The 15,668-nt window shown below is 44.2% G+C and overlaps 1 protein-coding gene across 2 annotated transcripts in view; it reads left to right on the forward strand.

Annotated features, from left to right (window-relative positions):
* The first annotated feature begins 897 nt into the window (after positions 1-897).
* CREB5 (cAMP responsive element binding protein 5) overlaps positions 898-15,668 on the forward strand; it is a 401,666-nt gene continuing 386,895 nt past the window's right edge. Inside the window, exon 1 of one of the 2 annotated variants that reach the window (XM_043589166.1) lies at positions 898-996. The gene's annotated coding sequence lies outside the window, so the exon portion shown is untranslated. The remainder of the gene's footprint in view (positions 997-15,668) is intronic. The other variant, XM_043589165.1, reaches the window with a different exon arrangement.

The following is a 15,668-nucleotide window of genomic DNA, read 5'->3' on the forward strand; positions in this document are numbered from 1 at the left end:
AACGGAGCTGTCAGGAAGATACTGCAGACCAGACGCCCGGATCCTGCATTCTGGCTCCGGCTCTGCCACTTGCCAGCCTGTGAGCTTGGGCGAGTTACAGAGGAGGCTCTGGAAGTGTTCGCCAAGGGCCCTTCCGGCTCTGACGTTGAGTCTAAATCAGGCTCATCACTTGGCTCTAGCTGTGATTCACCTTTCGCCTCCTGGAGAAACTATCTCCCCTCCAGCTTCTCAGACACACGAAGCAGGGGGCTTGGAAAGGGTGGGGGCTGTGTATTCCTTGTGAGGGTGCACACAGTAAAGAAGTTATTCCCTTGGAGGTGAGGCGGCGTAGGGGATGGTGAAAAGGGGTGCCGAGTGAGTGTTCTGGGAAGCCAGGATTCAGGGAACACTCTAATGAGGTCACGACTGTCGCAGGCAAAAAGGAGGTGGACATCTGCTGGTGGGGGAAGGGGGCAGCGTTCTGCATTTGTGTTTGTAGAAAGTCTCTTCCCCGCACCCTTTGGCACCCCCTCAGCCCCCCACCCCCCTGTCCCATCCCCACATCTTTCAAACGATACCAGGCCCTCCTTGGAGAGCCTGTGTCCGTGCCTCCTCCGTGGTCCTGTCTGAAACCGTGAGGATTGTTTCCAAGCTGACTCACACCACTAATGTCAGGGAGCCGTGTCACACGGCGCTGGGCTCTGCAAGCTGTTGCTTGCGCGGTCGCCGCCGCGGCCGCCGCTCCCCGGCGGGTGCACCAGGGTCCGCTCTTGGGGGGGCAGGGGGGGAGGGCGGGGGCGAGGCGGGGCCGGGGCGGGGCCCACCCCCTTGGCGCGCCGGCCCCGCCCCTCCTCTCCCTCCCCCGCGGACCGCAATGATTTAGAAGTTCAGGAATCCCACGTGACGTCACCGGGGGGGTGATGTAATGCACTCTAAATAGAATGTATTGTAATCTTTGCTCAGTCCAACGTGGTCCCTTCACCCGGGCTCCGCTCTTGCCTTCTCCACACTTGTTTGGTAAGTTCCTAAAAATACGGCTCGGCCACTTCTGGGGCTTTTGCATTTAGCTACTTTTGTTGCACTTGCCGCGGGAGCCATCTCGGGAGCGTACTTGGTTTGCAGGGGTTGGTTCTCGGCAGCAGCCGCGAGATTACTTGGTCCAGTGGGCAGGTCACAGGGCAAGGCGTAGGGAAGATGCGATGCATTTTTTTTTTTTTTTGGAGGGTGATCTGTGTTTGTAAACACTTTGGCGGACCAGAGGGAAGTCCGGCCCCAAATGCTGGTGGACTGTGGAATTCTGTTGTGTCCTGAGGCCACCCCAGAGACCCCACGCCGTGTCGGTTCTGGAGCGCGTCTCAGTGGCCGCCGCGCCGTGCGACTGGAGGGATGCTAACGTGGAGCGAGCGCCGTGTCTTCCCCGGCGTGGTGCGTGTGTGGGAACGCGCGTGTGTTTCCCTGACACGGGGAACAGTTATGAATCGGGGGTGTGTGTTTGCCTCCAGAGACCTGGCAAGGTGCGGAACCCTCCAGAAGTGCGGTCGAGCGGAGGCAGCGGCGGTGGCAGCGGAGACGGCGAGCCAGGAACCTCCCCCCGCGTCCCCAACTTCCCGGTGATGCGGCGGAACCCCCGGAGAAAGTTTGCAAACTTCCAGCGGGCGCGGCGAGGACGCCGGGTCACCTAGGGGGCGGGCGGGCGCGCGGGGCGCTCGCTCCCTCCCGGTGCCGAGCCTGCTGCTGCCACCTCTCCCGCAGGGCGGCCCGCCGCAGCTGGTGGGCGCGCGCGCCGGGGGAGGGGACGTGGCCCTTGAAGGGCACTTGGCTTTCGCCCCAGGCGCGGAAGGCTCGAGAGTGGCGCGGCTCTGTTCGCTTTCAGTCCTGCAGTCGTCTCCTGCCTCCGTCCGGTTCTCGCTGGCATCATTACCTCTTCCCCGCCGCTGCCCCAAATGACAGCTCCGGGTTTTGCCGCGGCAGCGCGGTGGCAGTTCCCGGGACCCGGCGGCGGAGCCTTCCTCTCCTGCAGATTTCTCCACGCAACCACTTAAACTTTTCATGAAGTTCTTAGAGGGGCAAAGAGGCGCGAAGGAACCAAGGACACGTTTTCTCCCGGCAGCTGCATCCCGCTTCTTCTTTGCCATAGAATTACTTCCTGGGGGAGGGAGTATCCGGTAGATAAAGCCCCAGACCTTGTCCACCCCCTCCCCAACTTTCCCTGAACGGGTGCCACCCCCCCACTTGATGCTCGTTCAAGGCCAGGAACTGGAGTGGGTTGCTTGTAGGTGGCGTTGTCAGAGTCCTCAGAGTGTGTTCGATTTTTATTTTTCCCTCCCTCTCTGACATGTGTCAAGGAATAAAGGCTGGATACAGGTCCATTACGTCATTCTGCAGGCCAGTAAGTGTTTGATTAACAGCTTCAGATACTCAAGAGTTCGGGGTTTAGAAATGCTGACAAAGCAACTCTGCTTTTCCAACCCCCCCCCCCCCCGACCTCCCCCAGCAGACTCGTACAGTCGCCCATTCCCTGGGCATCTTTATTGCCCTCTCCTCCGGTACCCCTCCTTCTCTGCCCCCTCCCCCGCCCACACCGTTATCACTCTGGCTCCGCCTCTGCCTTCTACTGCTTTCCCCGGGGCGATCACTGTCCCCAGAGTGCGGTAAGAGCTTCTGGGGTCTGAAGGGAGCATAGTACCTGATCGCCGCACACGCAATCTGCCCCTTTCTGTTATTTAAGGAAGGCACCAGCGAGCCCTCTTCCCCAAGGCGCAACTGCTCTGTCCTGATAGAAAAGGCATCTCAAGAAATGTTTAGAGTCGTTAGGATAATACTACGTCCCTGTGGTGACTTAGGAAAACCACACACCCACTGCAAATAAAGTACTTAATTTTACGTAGCGCCTTCCTCCAACCGTTTAGCGGAAGAGGGAAGGCCAAGAAGTGAGGGTGCTGACTAAATCAAATTTAGCTGAACGAATCAAGAGTTAAACGTTTCGTTTACAAAGCGAGGGAATGTGAGTCACTGAACCCGAAGTACCTCACAATAAACTGGTGGATGCTTTTCTTTCTCTTAACCTTAAGTTTCTATATTTGAAGAGGAAATCTAAATACATAAGTCACTGAATTGAGTCAGAATCTTAGTATCTGGCAGTTGAAGTGAAAACACTGCGTGTGACGCGTTTAAGGGATAAAAGTAAAAAGAAGTGGTGGGGGAGGGTGTGTGTGTGTGTGTGTGTGTGTGTGTGTGTGTGTGTAAGCAGCAGAAATCAAATAAAAAGACCTCCTGACAGAGTTTTGGATTGAGCGGCGCAGAGGATCTGGGTGCTCTCTGATTTGAAGTTGGCGGAAGCTAAATTGAGGAACATTTATATTCCGAGTATGTGGGAATTTCTTGAAGAACACACATGTTTTATTATAATCAGATCCACTTTCTTCAAGCAGCCATGCTGCGGGGAAGGCAGTTGTGAAACTTGTGTCTGGGGTCTAATTGACATCCTTCCCCAAGTTTGCGGCTGTATTTATTATTTATTCACCTCTAGAGATGAAATAGTATAACCCCTGCAGAATACATGTGCATCTAAAATGTGAAACTTCTTGTTTGTGATGTATAGACCTCAAGGAAAAAATGGCCCGGGTCACCAGCACTGGAGAGTGTGATTAATGATCAGTGATTTAGTGATCAGTGATTAGTGGTTTTATTCAAACTGTTACCTCTGACCAGAAGCACACATCAGAGGATTAACAGGCTCTTTAGATAAATGCTCATTAGTGGAAGGGGAAAAGCAAAGATAATAGGCATGCACCCAGGGACAACTTTCGAAGAAAATCATTCCCCGTCTTCAGAATAATAAGCTCTATTAACAGAAAGCCCTTTTAATTTAAAACTTGCTTTTATCTTGTAAATCAAAGTTAGATGTAAAAGTTTGTAGTGCCATTATAACCTAAATTTTCCCATATCCACTCGATGTGGATTATCTCAGTAGCGATATTTTTTTTTATTTAAATAAACAATTGGACCTTCAGAGCAGCTGAACCCTGACAAGTTCTTAACTCCCAGGGTTTGAAGGTGTCCGTCCCCCCTTCTAGAATGGAGAGTGCAACTTGCTAGCTAGATGGCGCACTGTTATTTGGTGTTGTGTGCGGTGGAGTGCAGGAGTCGCGAGGAGCAAGTAGCTGCTTGCGAGGGGTTCTTCCACACTTCCAACAAAGTTGATTCTGTGTAGGCTTGGAGGCTAGACAGTTCTACAAGTTTTTAGTCACATTTTCCATGTCAGTCAAATCGGGGGAGTTCAAGGCTACTGGAAAAATTAGGCTCATTACTAAAAGAAACTTAGCGAACGAGGGAGGAAAGGAGGTACCGGAGGCCAGGAGGTACCCCTGGATTGCAGAAGTGATTGTAAAATAGCAGACCTGCTTCTCTTCCTCCTCCTCCTCCTCCTCCTCCTCCTCCTCTTCTTCTTTTTGACTAAGAGCTAGTTTCACAATCTGTGGTCTGATATTCTGAGGCAAATCCTCAAAGCTTTATTTTCTTCCTAATCTTGCTGGTGAAAAAGAAGTTACTAGAAAGAAAGGAAGAAAAAAACCTGATTTGGTGACTGCAGGAAGCAACACGTTGCTGATTTTATTCTACAGATAATGGTAAGATGATGTTTCTTATGCTTATGAAGCAGAAAGGAACTTTGCAGTTGGTTAAATGAGGCCGGTCCTGTATCTTCATAGATGAAATGCAGAAATGGAATTCTTACTTCACACTGAATTTTAATATTGCCTTTGTCAGTTTCCTGGGACTTGGTATAGCATTTTGTGTGGAAGGTATGTGTGTGTGTGTGTGTGTGTGTGTGTGTGTGTGTGCGCGTGCGCGTGTGTGTGTGTGTGTGTGTGTGTGTGTGAATAAGACCATTATTTCCTGGGTAAAATAATGTTCATGAGCATGTGAACTGCAGTAGGTTCTAACTGCTATGAAGCATGTTAAATAATGTGTCAGGTAAAAATTCCTTTTTCCATGGGCCTTCATGAATCACTTTAATAAGTACTTAAGTTTTAATAAGGAAGGCGTTTTTAAAAAAGAAACCTAAAAATGGAAATAAAACAAAAAAAAACATTTCCCACATACAAACCTAGATATGTATTCCCTTTGAAATAGGATGCTGTTGATTGAATATCAGCTATTACGCTATTACTTTAGTTTTAAAACTTAAAAAGAAAATAATAGAACTCGCTTGTGCTTCCCTGTAAATGTCCTCATTTTCCTTCCCTATAAATGTCCTCATTTTCCTTTGCTTGTAGCATTTCATATAAACCTGTTATTTTCAAATCCTAACTGATGCGTAACAACTTGTATTTTTCAACTTGACTGAGGATAAGCATGTTTGCTCAATTGACATATCTTCAAGCTGTTTCTGAATGTAAATTGCTGATATCCATAAACTGCCTGTCAATAAGAAGTCAGTTGTGACCCTATATAGTTTCTACATAAGTAGAGAGTTTATTAGAACGTTCCCATAAAAGCATGGAAACTCCTCTGTGACATTGCAGCTTTTATTTGAATAGGAGGTTAATTGAATGGTAGTTTGCCAGAGAGACTTTTCCTGTATAGCTTTTCAATTACAGTAGATTGAAGATTTTCATACAACTAACTCTCAGGTTCCCACACCTGCAGATTCAAAACCAATTAATCATGGACTTTCCTTGCTATTTGTACCAATGTCAAGTTCCTGGTCTCCTGATTTCTTACTAATTTGCCTTTTAGCAACGGTACATCACTGTCCTATAGTATTTCCTTAGCATTGGAGTTCATTTCTTATTAAGCTGAAAATTGTTCTGTGGGAAGGCGATGTTTGCTGTATCCTCAAGACGTGAACTTTGTAGTTGGTTTTCTTCTGCTTGCGTGGTTAGATTAAAATTGGGGATCTGAGTGGACTTATTATGTTTGTCATCTTTTTTTCTCCTTCTTCACTTCAAAGCAGTGCTGTTAGTCACAAAATTAATGTGATCATGGCTGGTGTTTCCCATCTATACGCTTCTTTTGCTTCTTACAAATTGGATTTCTACAGCAATTTAAGATCTTTTTTTAGAGGCAGCTTTCTTGGATGAAGATGGAACAATGATCTCAGTCAATTCATTATCTTGTCCAGTTTGACTACCAGCTGTATTATGGGAATCTACCAATGCTTTTTATAAATTAGTGTTTAAAAATTTAAATCTAGTACTATCTCTCTGAATGCTATTTAAGAACATTATGCAGTTGAGATAAGGTAATAAACTGGGAGGCGATAGCCTTAAACATTTAAGTGTGAGAAAGAAGCACTTTTGGATATGCTAAGCAGACTTAAAGAACCTTTGTGTATCGCTATTTGTAAACTAAATAAGCTATCTGCTTTGTGACATTGCTTTAAATAGAAACTCTGACACTTTAAAAGTGACATCATGTTTAATGTTTTCCCTAAAAAGTTCTTACACTTTATAATTAGGAAAAGATCGGCAATTCGTGATTTTGAGGATCCATTAGTATTCCATTGTTGGGAATCACAAATCATGGATTTAACATAAGAGAAAAAGAGAGAGAGAGGGCTTTTATAAATTTTCAGGTAGTGATAACAGTACGCCAGAAACGAGAGTAAAATTTTTGAAGCTCATCTTGAGACTCTGGGACTTTGAAAATAAAATTTAGAAAGTTTGGGTAAATGTCTGAATGCATGCTATTTTGGCATTCTTGTGTTTCTTTCCTTGAAGCTCACACTGTTGCTTCTTTCTGTGTTCTGAGAAATTGATCAGAATCAACTTAACACTTTAAAAACACATATTGTAGTCGCTTCCTTCTCTTTCTTCAAGGTTTACATTTCTAATCTCCACCCAAAAATGAACCAGGATTGAAAACTACCATGTTGGCATTTGGCTTGAACTAACCTTGGAGAGTAAGAATGCCTTCTGGACCAAGGATGCTGATGGTGAGATAGAGAGGCTTGTTGTGGCATATAGAGAGCTGGAGCTGGGGAGGCCTTCTCACTGACAGACCAACCTCATCACTCCTCGGGGGAGAACCTAAGGCCTGGTCCCTGGGCTCACCGAAGCCCAGAGCTAGAGAGTACCAAACTGAGCCTAAAAGCGGAGTCCCTGCCTCCGGGCCGAGTTCTCTTTCCATGAGCCAGGCCACCATAAATACCCTGGTCATGAATGAAACATTACCTATGGCTTTGGATGCTGTGCTCTTTTTAAGCCTTTTGATCCGTAACCTTTCAAAGACAACTTTTTTTTTTATCAGATATTTTGAATGAATGCCCTGACTGTAAAAACTGTAGTTTCTATTCTGTTTATTCTGATAGATCTGTAACGTTAATTTTTTTTTCACATTGACCTCCTTATTGGAAAACCATTCTTCTCATTTCACCGTTATTATTAGACATGCCCTGTTAAACTGTACCCTCCCGATTTGATTTGAGACTAAAAACCAGGCAGAACTTAAAGATGGTCCAAAAGACCATTTTAGAATAAGGCAGTCACTTTTGTCACTTCCTTTTTTTCTTTATCACCTTTGAAGAAGGGATCCGAGCAATTATTTAAAGTTAAATAACCTTTTTTCTGTCGAATAGAGCCACGAGTGCTATTTTCATTCTGGCAGATGTACTTTTGCCCAGAACCTCTCTCTCATATATTATCTTCCCAGGTTGGTATATACGAGAGTATTTGGAGGTGAATATTACATCAGAAGTGAGTTGCGTCTAGAAGTATACGAGAGTATTTGGAGGTGAATATTACATCAGAAGTGAATTGCGTCTAGAAGTATGCTCTTTGAGGTTTGACTGGCAAAACTTGACTAATCACAGCTAATAGAAATCACGCATGCAACATAGGGGGCTCCAGAGCACCACACATCTGATTTAAGATGACATTTAGGTTATGCTGTATTTAGGATGGGGAACAAGAATATCTCAATAGAAATCTTGAATGCATCTACTGTATGTGTTATTTGGCTTGACCCGTAGGTTTCCTTTCCAGCTCTTTGCATGAACACTTTATATCAGAATTCAGGTCTCTTTTATTCTTTTATTACACTGAGGAGCCCCTGTGTTGCATGATTCCTCAAATACAACACTTTTCAGCCAATTTTATGCAATTCTCTCTGCTGGCTTCCCAAGGGGGAAAACCACATGCAACAAAAAACATCTTTGTTTTTGCTTGAATTAGCTGATTATAAGAAGAAATACATTTAGCTCCATTTGCCAGGCCTGGTAGGGGCCTATCACTTTATCAAAACAAGATCTTCTTCTCTTAAGTAGGCGACGACACTGTTTGGCCTCTGAATGACCAGGTACTGATCTGTGCACCAGAGGATAGAAGGCATTGAGGATCAAATCTGTTTCCACCAGGGTACCTAGGTATGCTGTGGCATACCATTATGAACAGCCTGATTTGCCTTCCTGCAATGACAGCCTTGTCCAGAAAAACACTGCCTTCTGGGAGGAAAGACAATATGCTCAATTCTCAAACTGCTCACTTCTGAGCAGGGACTGCCGGCTGTGTTGAAGATGGCTTTCAGAATGCCGGTTATTTATTAAACTACCACATGGTAATGGTAAGACATTCCCAAGCTAGAGCTCAACTATCTACATCTTAAAAGCCTTAATGGTCCATTCTCTGCATTTTTCTTATGCTAATGTTTTTCTAGATTTATTTTTGAGTATTCATTCTGGTGACTCTGCTTCCAGAGTAACCCTGCAATACCAGGTCACAAGTGTGTGTAGAATGGGAGAGGGAACATTTTTCCATAAGGGAAGTAGATTTTCATATCAAATCTTAGAAGAAATAATTAGCAAGACAAGAGCGAGAAAGATTTGAAATCCGATGGATGGCTCAAAGGCCCTGTCATAACTCTGCCAAACAGTATGTTTTATGGCAACAGGAAAAGCCTGACACTGGAAGAGGGAATCCCCTAAGTGCTGCCTTCAATTCATTATGCTTCTCTGCCTCAGTTTCTCTGTTTGTGAGAAAAGAGTATTAGTTTTGACCAGCTCTGTCCAACAGTGGGAACCATAAATACAAGCCACCTATGTAATTAAAATGTTCTAGTAGCCACATTAAAGAGGCAAAAAGAAACAGGGAATTTTTAAAAATTCATTTATATATTTTGAGAGAGAGTGCACACACACATGCACAGGGGAGGCTGGGTGGGGGGCGGGGGTGGGGGCAGAGCTAAGCAGGCTCCACGCTGAGCACAGAGCCCTACTCTGGCTAGATCTCACCACTGCGATATCGATATCTCGACCTGAGCTGATATCAAAGAGTTGGCCCTTTAACCGACTGAGCCACCCAGGCGCCCCAAGCAACAGTTAATTTTTTAATAACATTTAATTTAATCCAGTATATCTGAGATATTATCATTTCAGCGTATGATCAATATGAAAATGTTGATGAGATATTTTGCGCTTTTGTTGTTGCTATTGGTACTGAATCTTTGAAATCTGGTTATTGGTCACGCATCTCAGTTCAGACCAGTCACAGTTCAAGTGCTCTGCAGGCACATGTCATCAAGTGACAATGGTGTCAGGCAATGCGAATCTGGACTCTGTTTCAATGGTTCTTCATCTGGCAGCCCAACAGAACCACCCATGGAGTTTATAAAAAAAAAGGCCAATACCGATTCCCCACCCCCGATTCTGATTTGATCGGTTTTTGGGTGGGGGCCTGGGCCTTTGTATTTTTTAAAAGCTCCTAAAGTGTTTCTAAAGTGTGGCCAGGTTTGGGACCTGCAATTCTATCTGATCTCCACGGTGTCTTTTGTTCTCATATTCTATGATCTATTGACGGAAAGGGACTGCAGTAAAGCATTCAGAGTTTGAGATTAACCAGTAGTTGTTGTAGGCACGCGACAAAACATATTTAAGGAGATATAATCAATAAAAATTAAAACGTCCAGGGGCGCCTGGCTGGCTCAGTCAGTTGGGCGTCCGACTTCGGCTCAGGTCGTGGTCTCGCAGCTCCTGAGTTTGAACCCTGCATCGGGCTCTGTGCTGACAGCTCAGAGCCCGGAGCCTGTTTTGGATTCTGTGTCTCTGTCTGTCTCTGTCTCTCTCTCCTCCTCCCCCACTCATGCTCTGTCTCTGTCTCTCTCTCAAAAATAAACATTAAAAACATTAAAATGTACAGATTGAATAATTTAGAAGAGGATTCTTTGAGCCACAGATGAACTCAGTTTTGTAGGAGTTTCAAATATCTTAAATGGTTATCTTTCCCCAAAATATTACGATTGGGTTTGCATGCAGCCTCTTAGAAATCCTCCATTTTGGAGAAGGCCAAGATCACCACATTTCAGTGGTTTTGCCAGCTTACTTCTTTGCCTCAGCTACTACTCTCCTTTAGCTCTTTCTGGAGGGAGAATCTTACTTCGTTTGAGACAGCTGGGTCCCCTTGTGTTTTCCTCTAAGCTTTTAAATAAGCTTTGTGTCATTGCAGAGACCAAACTTGCCCTTTGCTCACGTCAAGAAGTTAGTAACAGTTCTTTCTAGTTGCCATCCTTTAAAGTATTAGAAGAATCAGTATTTCCCAAGGCACATCAGCGTGTTCTCTTTTGATAAATGTTTAACGGCGTGTCAGTTTGTGCGTTAAGGGACAGTTAAGGGACGCAAAGAACCCAAAATTAAAAACAATGATTTCCACACTCCTCACCCATCTTCTTTCCAAGTCAACAACGAGTATTGTTTGTGGAGGGGAGGAGAGATCTCAGGGACGGTCTCTTGTGACTTGGTGCTGCTGAAAACCTCTGCATTCCCGAATTCGTGAGTCATTCCACCCCAAACCTCTCTCCTTATCCCCTGCATAGCAGTGTGTTTCCAAGTACGTGTCTATGTGGCCACGTGCTTTCTAAACATGCCTTACAACCATTTTTGGTACAAACTGGCGCGTTTCCTCTACATTTTGTGATGGTAGTATTTGTGTTTTCTGTCAGGTCATTCCATTCATTAGGAAAATTTTACCCTCCTTTCATTAGAAGAAACTGAAGGATTGACAAGGCGGGGCATCGTGTTCATTCATTAGAAGGGGGTGAGGCAAGCACTCCCATTTATTAGTACCTAAAGATAAGCACTGTTCTGGGTGGTTTCCAGGTGGCGATTTGCCAATTGTGTGTATGATTGCATTTGTCTTTGAGTTTACAAATAACTTTTTTTTTTTCCTGATGCTTTTGCATGCGTTACTTGTACTTAAATGATGTCTCTGCTAATAACTTTTGCTTCCCAGCTCCAGGCTGTGTGTATCCGGACTGATTAACAAATACATTTGGGTATGTCAGCCTCTTCACATGAGACCTATTCTGAAAGTTGCACAGAGACATCTGTTACAAACCCGTATTTTCAGTGGTATCTAGGGAAACTTTCTCTAAGGCTAATTTGTGATTGACTTTTGAGGACTTTGTGGAAGGATGGTGAGATTAAAGATGTGAGTTGTTCAACTCTTTTGGGGATTGAAAGTAAAGGGTTTTGGGTATTCATTCACTAAGCAAGACAGATAGCTCCTGAATTATCTTGAGTAAAACATTTTAGCTCTTGTTTTACCAGTGTACTGTCTTCACACTTGGCCTGAGTCATCTGCTTTTGGGTATTTGGCATTTGTTTTCTCCCAGTAATGACTGGGGTTGGACTTAGCCATGTGCAGTTTCTGTCTGCACCTCTAGGTCTTTCATGCATGAGATACAAGCCGTGATTAATAGTGCAATCTGTGACTAGTGCCAGGGAGGGGTTATTTTGGATCTTTTTCTAGGCATTCTACTAACGTGAAAACAACTCTAATATCCACACATATATGTGGTTATGGTGGTCAAGCTTGTATATAAATAAAAACCTCTGCCAGGGCAGACCAGGAGGTGATTATCATCTTTCTTGGGATGCCCACGGATAAATTGTTCCTCTTTTGAGCAAGTATCTATGGGTCACATTGATTTAGACACACGCATGGTTGATTAAAAGGTATTGCGAGGTTAAAAAAAAAATTGAAACCATATTTAAGACACTCCTCTTTTCTAATATGGCCTGTCCCAGCACACGCTGTTTACAATTTCATCTTCCAGCTTTTGCAAAGCCAGATGACTAACGACCACCGTTCTTAATGCCGTGCCGGTGGACGTCATCGCAGATGACGGTGCGCAGAGTTTTGGCACCATGAAGAAGCATGTAATTTGAAATTGCGCTTTTTGTTAAATACCCATGCTAATCTCCCAACCATTCAAAACATTAAAAAAACAAAACAAAACAAAACAAAACAGTGATGTCTGCTCATTGAATGGAGGCAGCACTGGCAAAGATGTACCTTTTTTTTTTTTTTGGTTTTTTTTCATGTGCCTTAGAAGCACTCGCAGAAATCAGGGAGAAAAAAACTGCATGTCATTATTTGACATGCCCTTTGGAAGGGACAGCCTTAAGACAGACAGGTTAACCCTTTCACCCAAGGGTCATTTTTACCCTTTCGAGGAAATGTGCCTCCCCCCCCCCCCCCCCCCCCGTAAAGCACAACAACTACAGTATCTTTAAAAGGAAGGTTGCACATGGGATGCTGTATCTTTATTTAACATTTAGCAGATATTTTAGGATGGTCTGTGTAGGAAGTCTTATGTTCCTTTACATGGTTTTTAGTTATTTAATGTTTGTTTCAAAAAAAGAGGGGATTCTGGGGATTGGTTGCGTAACAGTGTAAGACTTACTGCCACTACGGAAGGATACACTTAAAAATAGTTAATAGTGAATTCTTTGTCGTGTGTACTTTAACACGATTAAAAAAAAGGGGGGGGGAGGGAGAGGGTTTCAATGTACCCATTCTCCAGATGGAGAAATAGAACGCGTGGACCACTTTTTCAAAGTTAGGTGTAGCAGCTTTAGTGCCTCAGTGGGAAGAGCAAACATTTAAAGAGGACTCGTGTGTTTCTGATCGATGCAGAGAGGTGACAGGTGTGTAATGCGATTCTAATACATAGGATAATCCAGGGAAGACAACAGCTAGTCGCATAGCCCTAAATGCCTTTTTTTTTTTTTTTGGAGACTGGCTTGCATCTTGATGGGCCCTATGTATAGAAAGCCGTGTCATTTCGTTTGAAAACCACACCATTTGGGATTATCTGTTTGTATTGACTTGGTTGCCTTTCTCAGTGCAAGGATCTGCTCAAATGAAAAGAGATAGACTTGTAGTTTATGTAAGGGCGTATAAGCCCACACTTCCCTCCCTCCGTCCCTGGCTTCCTTCCTCCCTTTCTCTCTCTTTCCATTTTACCCTTCCTTTATTAGATATTTACCGAGCACCCGTTATGCACCAAGAACTGGGGATAGGTGATCAAAACCAGAGTCCCTCTCCTCCCAGAACTTACCCGTAGGACAGACACCAAAAAGGTCTCTGCGATAGAGTATTGTGAGCATGCAAGCCTGGAGGCAGGAAGCCCAGTCAGGGGGTTAGTGTGATTGTCCAGGCAAGAGGTGATGGTGGCTTAGCTACAATGGTGCCAGATTTAAAAACCATTGAAGAGATGGTTTTTATCAATATGACTAGGGGATTGATTTCTGGAAGATGAGGGGAGGGAAGAGTCCCTACTCATCCTAAGGAGAGAGGGAGCCTGGCGGGATAAGATTGACCCAGTATGGAAGCCTGGATTGTCCTTTGTGGCAGTAGAGGACTGGAGGGTTTCTGCCTTGGACTTGAGTCCGAGTCCTTGATGGAGAGCAGAAAATAGCTGTGACTAGACATTCCAAGAGCAACTGTAACTACAAACGGTGGCACAGTTGGTCATTGGGTTATAGGCAGTGCAGTTTTGATAATTTATATCAGAGAGTAGCCTCTCCGAAGAGAGAGGCAGCGACCCCTCCAAAGCAACCACAGCTGAGGCCCCAGCAGGGTCCAGTGCACAGCTACACATATTCCTTTCCTAAGGCCGCTGTTAACAAAGCACCACAGACTGAGTGGCTTTCAGAAATTTATTTTCGAGATTTCCAAAGTCACGGTGTCAGTAGGGTTGGTTCCTTTTGAGGGCTGTGAGGGGCAATGTTTCTAAGTGTCTCATTTCGGCTCATAGATGGATGTGTTCTTTTTTGTATCTCTTCACATCATCTTCCTCCTGTGCCCTTCTGTCTCTGTGTGTGAATTTCTCCTTTTTATAAGGACACTAGTCCTATTGGATTAGGGCCCACTCTAAGGACCTCATTTTAACTTGATTACCACTGTAAAGAGTTTATTTCCAAATAAGATCACATTTCAGGGTACTGGAGATTTGGGGGGAGCACAGTTCAACCTGTAATAGTAGGTAAACCTATCAAGAAGGCAGCACCCAGGGCAGGTAGTAGTGGGACCCTATGGGAGCTGGTAGGTTTGGAGTGACATGGCTCATAACCAGACATTTTTTTAGCACATGTTAAGCATAAACTTCTGATGGATCCCCAGAAAAGCTTGGAACAAGTCTTTAGAGTTGAGGGTACATACATTACTAGGTATGGACAAAGCCAGCAAAACAAGGCTATGCTTTGAAATAGATATATACATATTGCCCCGATTACTGAATTTGCTAATACAGGCATTGTCCTTGGTTTGGCCTTGAATTTGTCTTCCCAGCTTGTGAAAGAGCAACACCAAGTTTTAACATTGAAAACAAAGAATTAAATATAATTAGTTTGTCACCCTGACAGGTTTAACAATCATTGTTTTGATGTGGTAATATTTACTTATAAGAACAATAGCCACCAGTTCCCATACACAACACGCACACAGACACGCGCGGACACACACACACACACACACACACACGCAGACACACACACACACACACACACGCAGACACACACACACACACACACACACACACACACCACAGGTTGAACATAGATGTTTCCATGCAGGGCAAAAAAAATTAAGCTTTTATAGTTGTTGATGAATAATTTATGCCTATGTGCTACCTTTGTTTTACGCAGTGAAAGCACAAAAGACAAAATTCTGTGTTTTAAAAATATATCATAATAAATAACAATCCAGTTAAAATGGGCAAAGGGTCTGAATTAGCCGTTCTACAAAGAAGATATGCAGATGACCAATAAGCATACAAAAGGGATGTTCAACATCACTAGTTACTAGAAAATGCAAATCAAGACCCTAGTGAGTTGCCTCTTCCTACTCTGCAGGATAACGATAATAAAAAAGGCACACAATAACAAGTTTTGATTAGGAAGTGGAGAAATTGGAACTTCCATACATTGTTGGTGGGATTGTCTAATGGCATAGCCACTTTGGAAAACAATTTGGCAGTTCCTTAAAAAGTTAAACATGAGCCTGTGACCCAGCAGTTCCATTCCTAGGTCTACACCTAAGAGAAATTAAAATGTATGTCCATACAATAACTTGTACGTGAATGTTCATAGCAGTGCTATTCACAATAGCCAAAATAAGGAAAAAGCCCAAAGTCCATCAACTGATGAATGAATAAATAAGTTGGTCTATGCGTATATTGGCAAATTATGTTTATAAAAAGAAATACTGACCTTTGCTACAGCATTCATGAACCTTAAAAACATTTTGCTAAGAAAAAGTGTCGGACAGAAAGGACTGCATATTGTATGATTCCACATATATGAAAGGTCCAGAGTAGCCAAATCCAGGGAGGGAGAAGGTAGATTAGTGGTTGCTAGGGCTGAAGGTGGGGCTGGGGACTTGGGAACCTCTGAGGGATGTGTGGTTTCTTCC

The sequence above is a fragment of the Prionailurus bengalensis genome, chromosome A2 (genome assembly GCF_016509475.1).
Source record: "Prionailurus bengalensis isolate Pbe53 chromosome A2, Fcat_Pben_1.1_paternal_pri, whole genome shotgun sequence".
Classification (NCBI taxonomy): domain Eukaryota; kingdom Metazoa; phylum Chordata; class Mammalia; order Carnivora; family Felidae; genus Prionailurus; species Prionailurus bengalensis.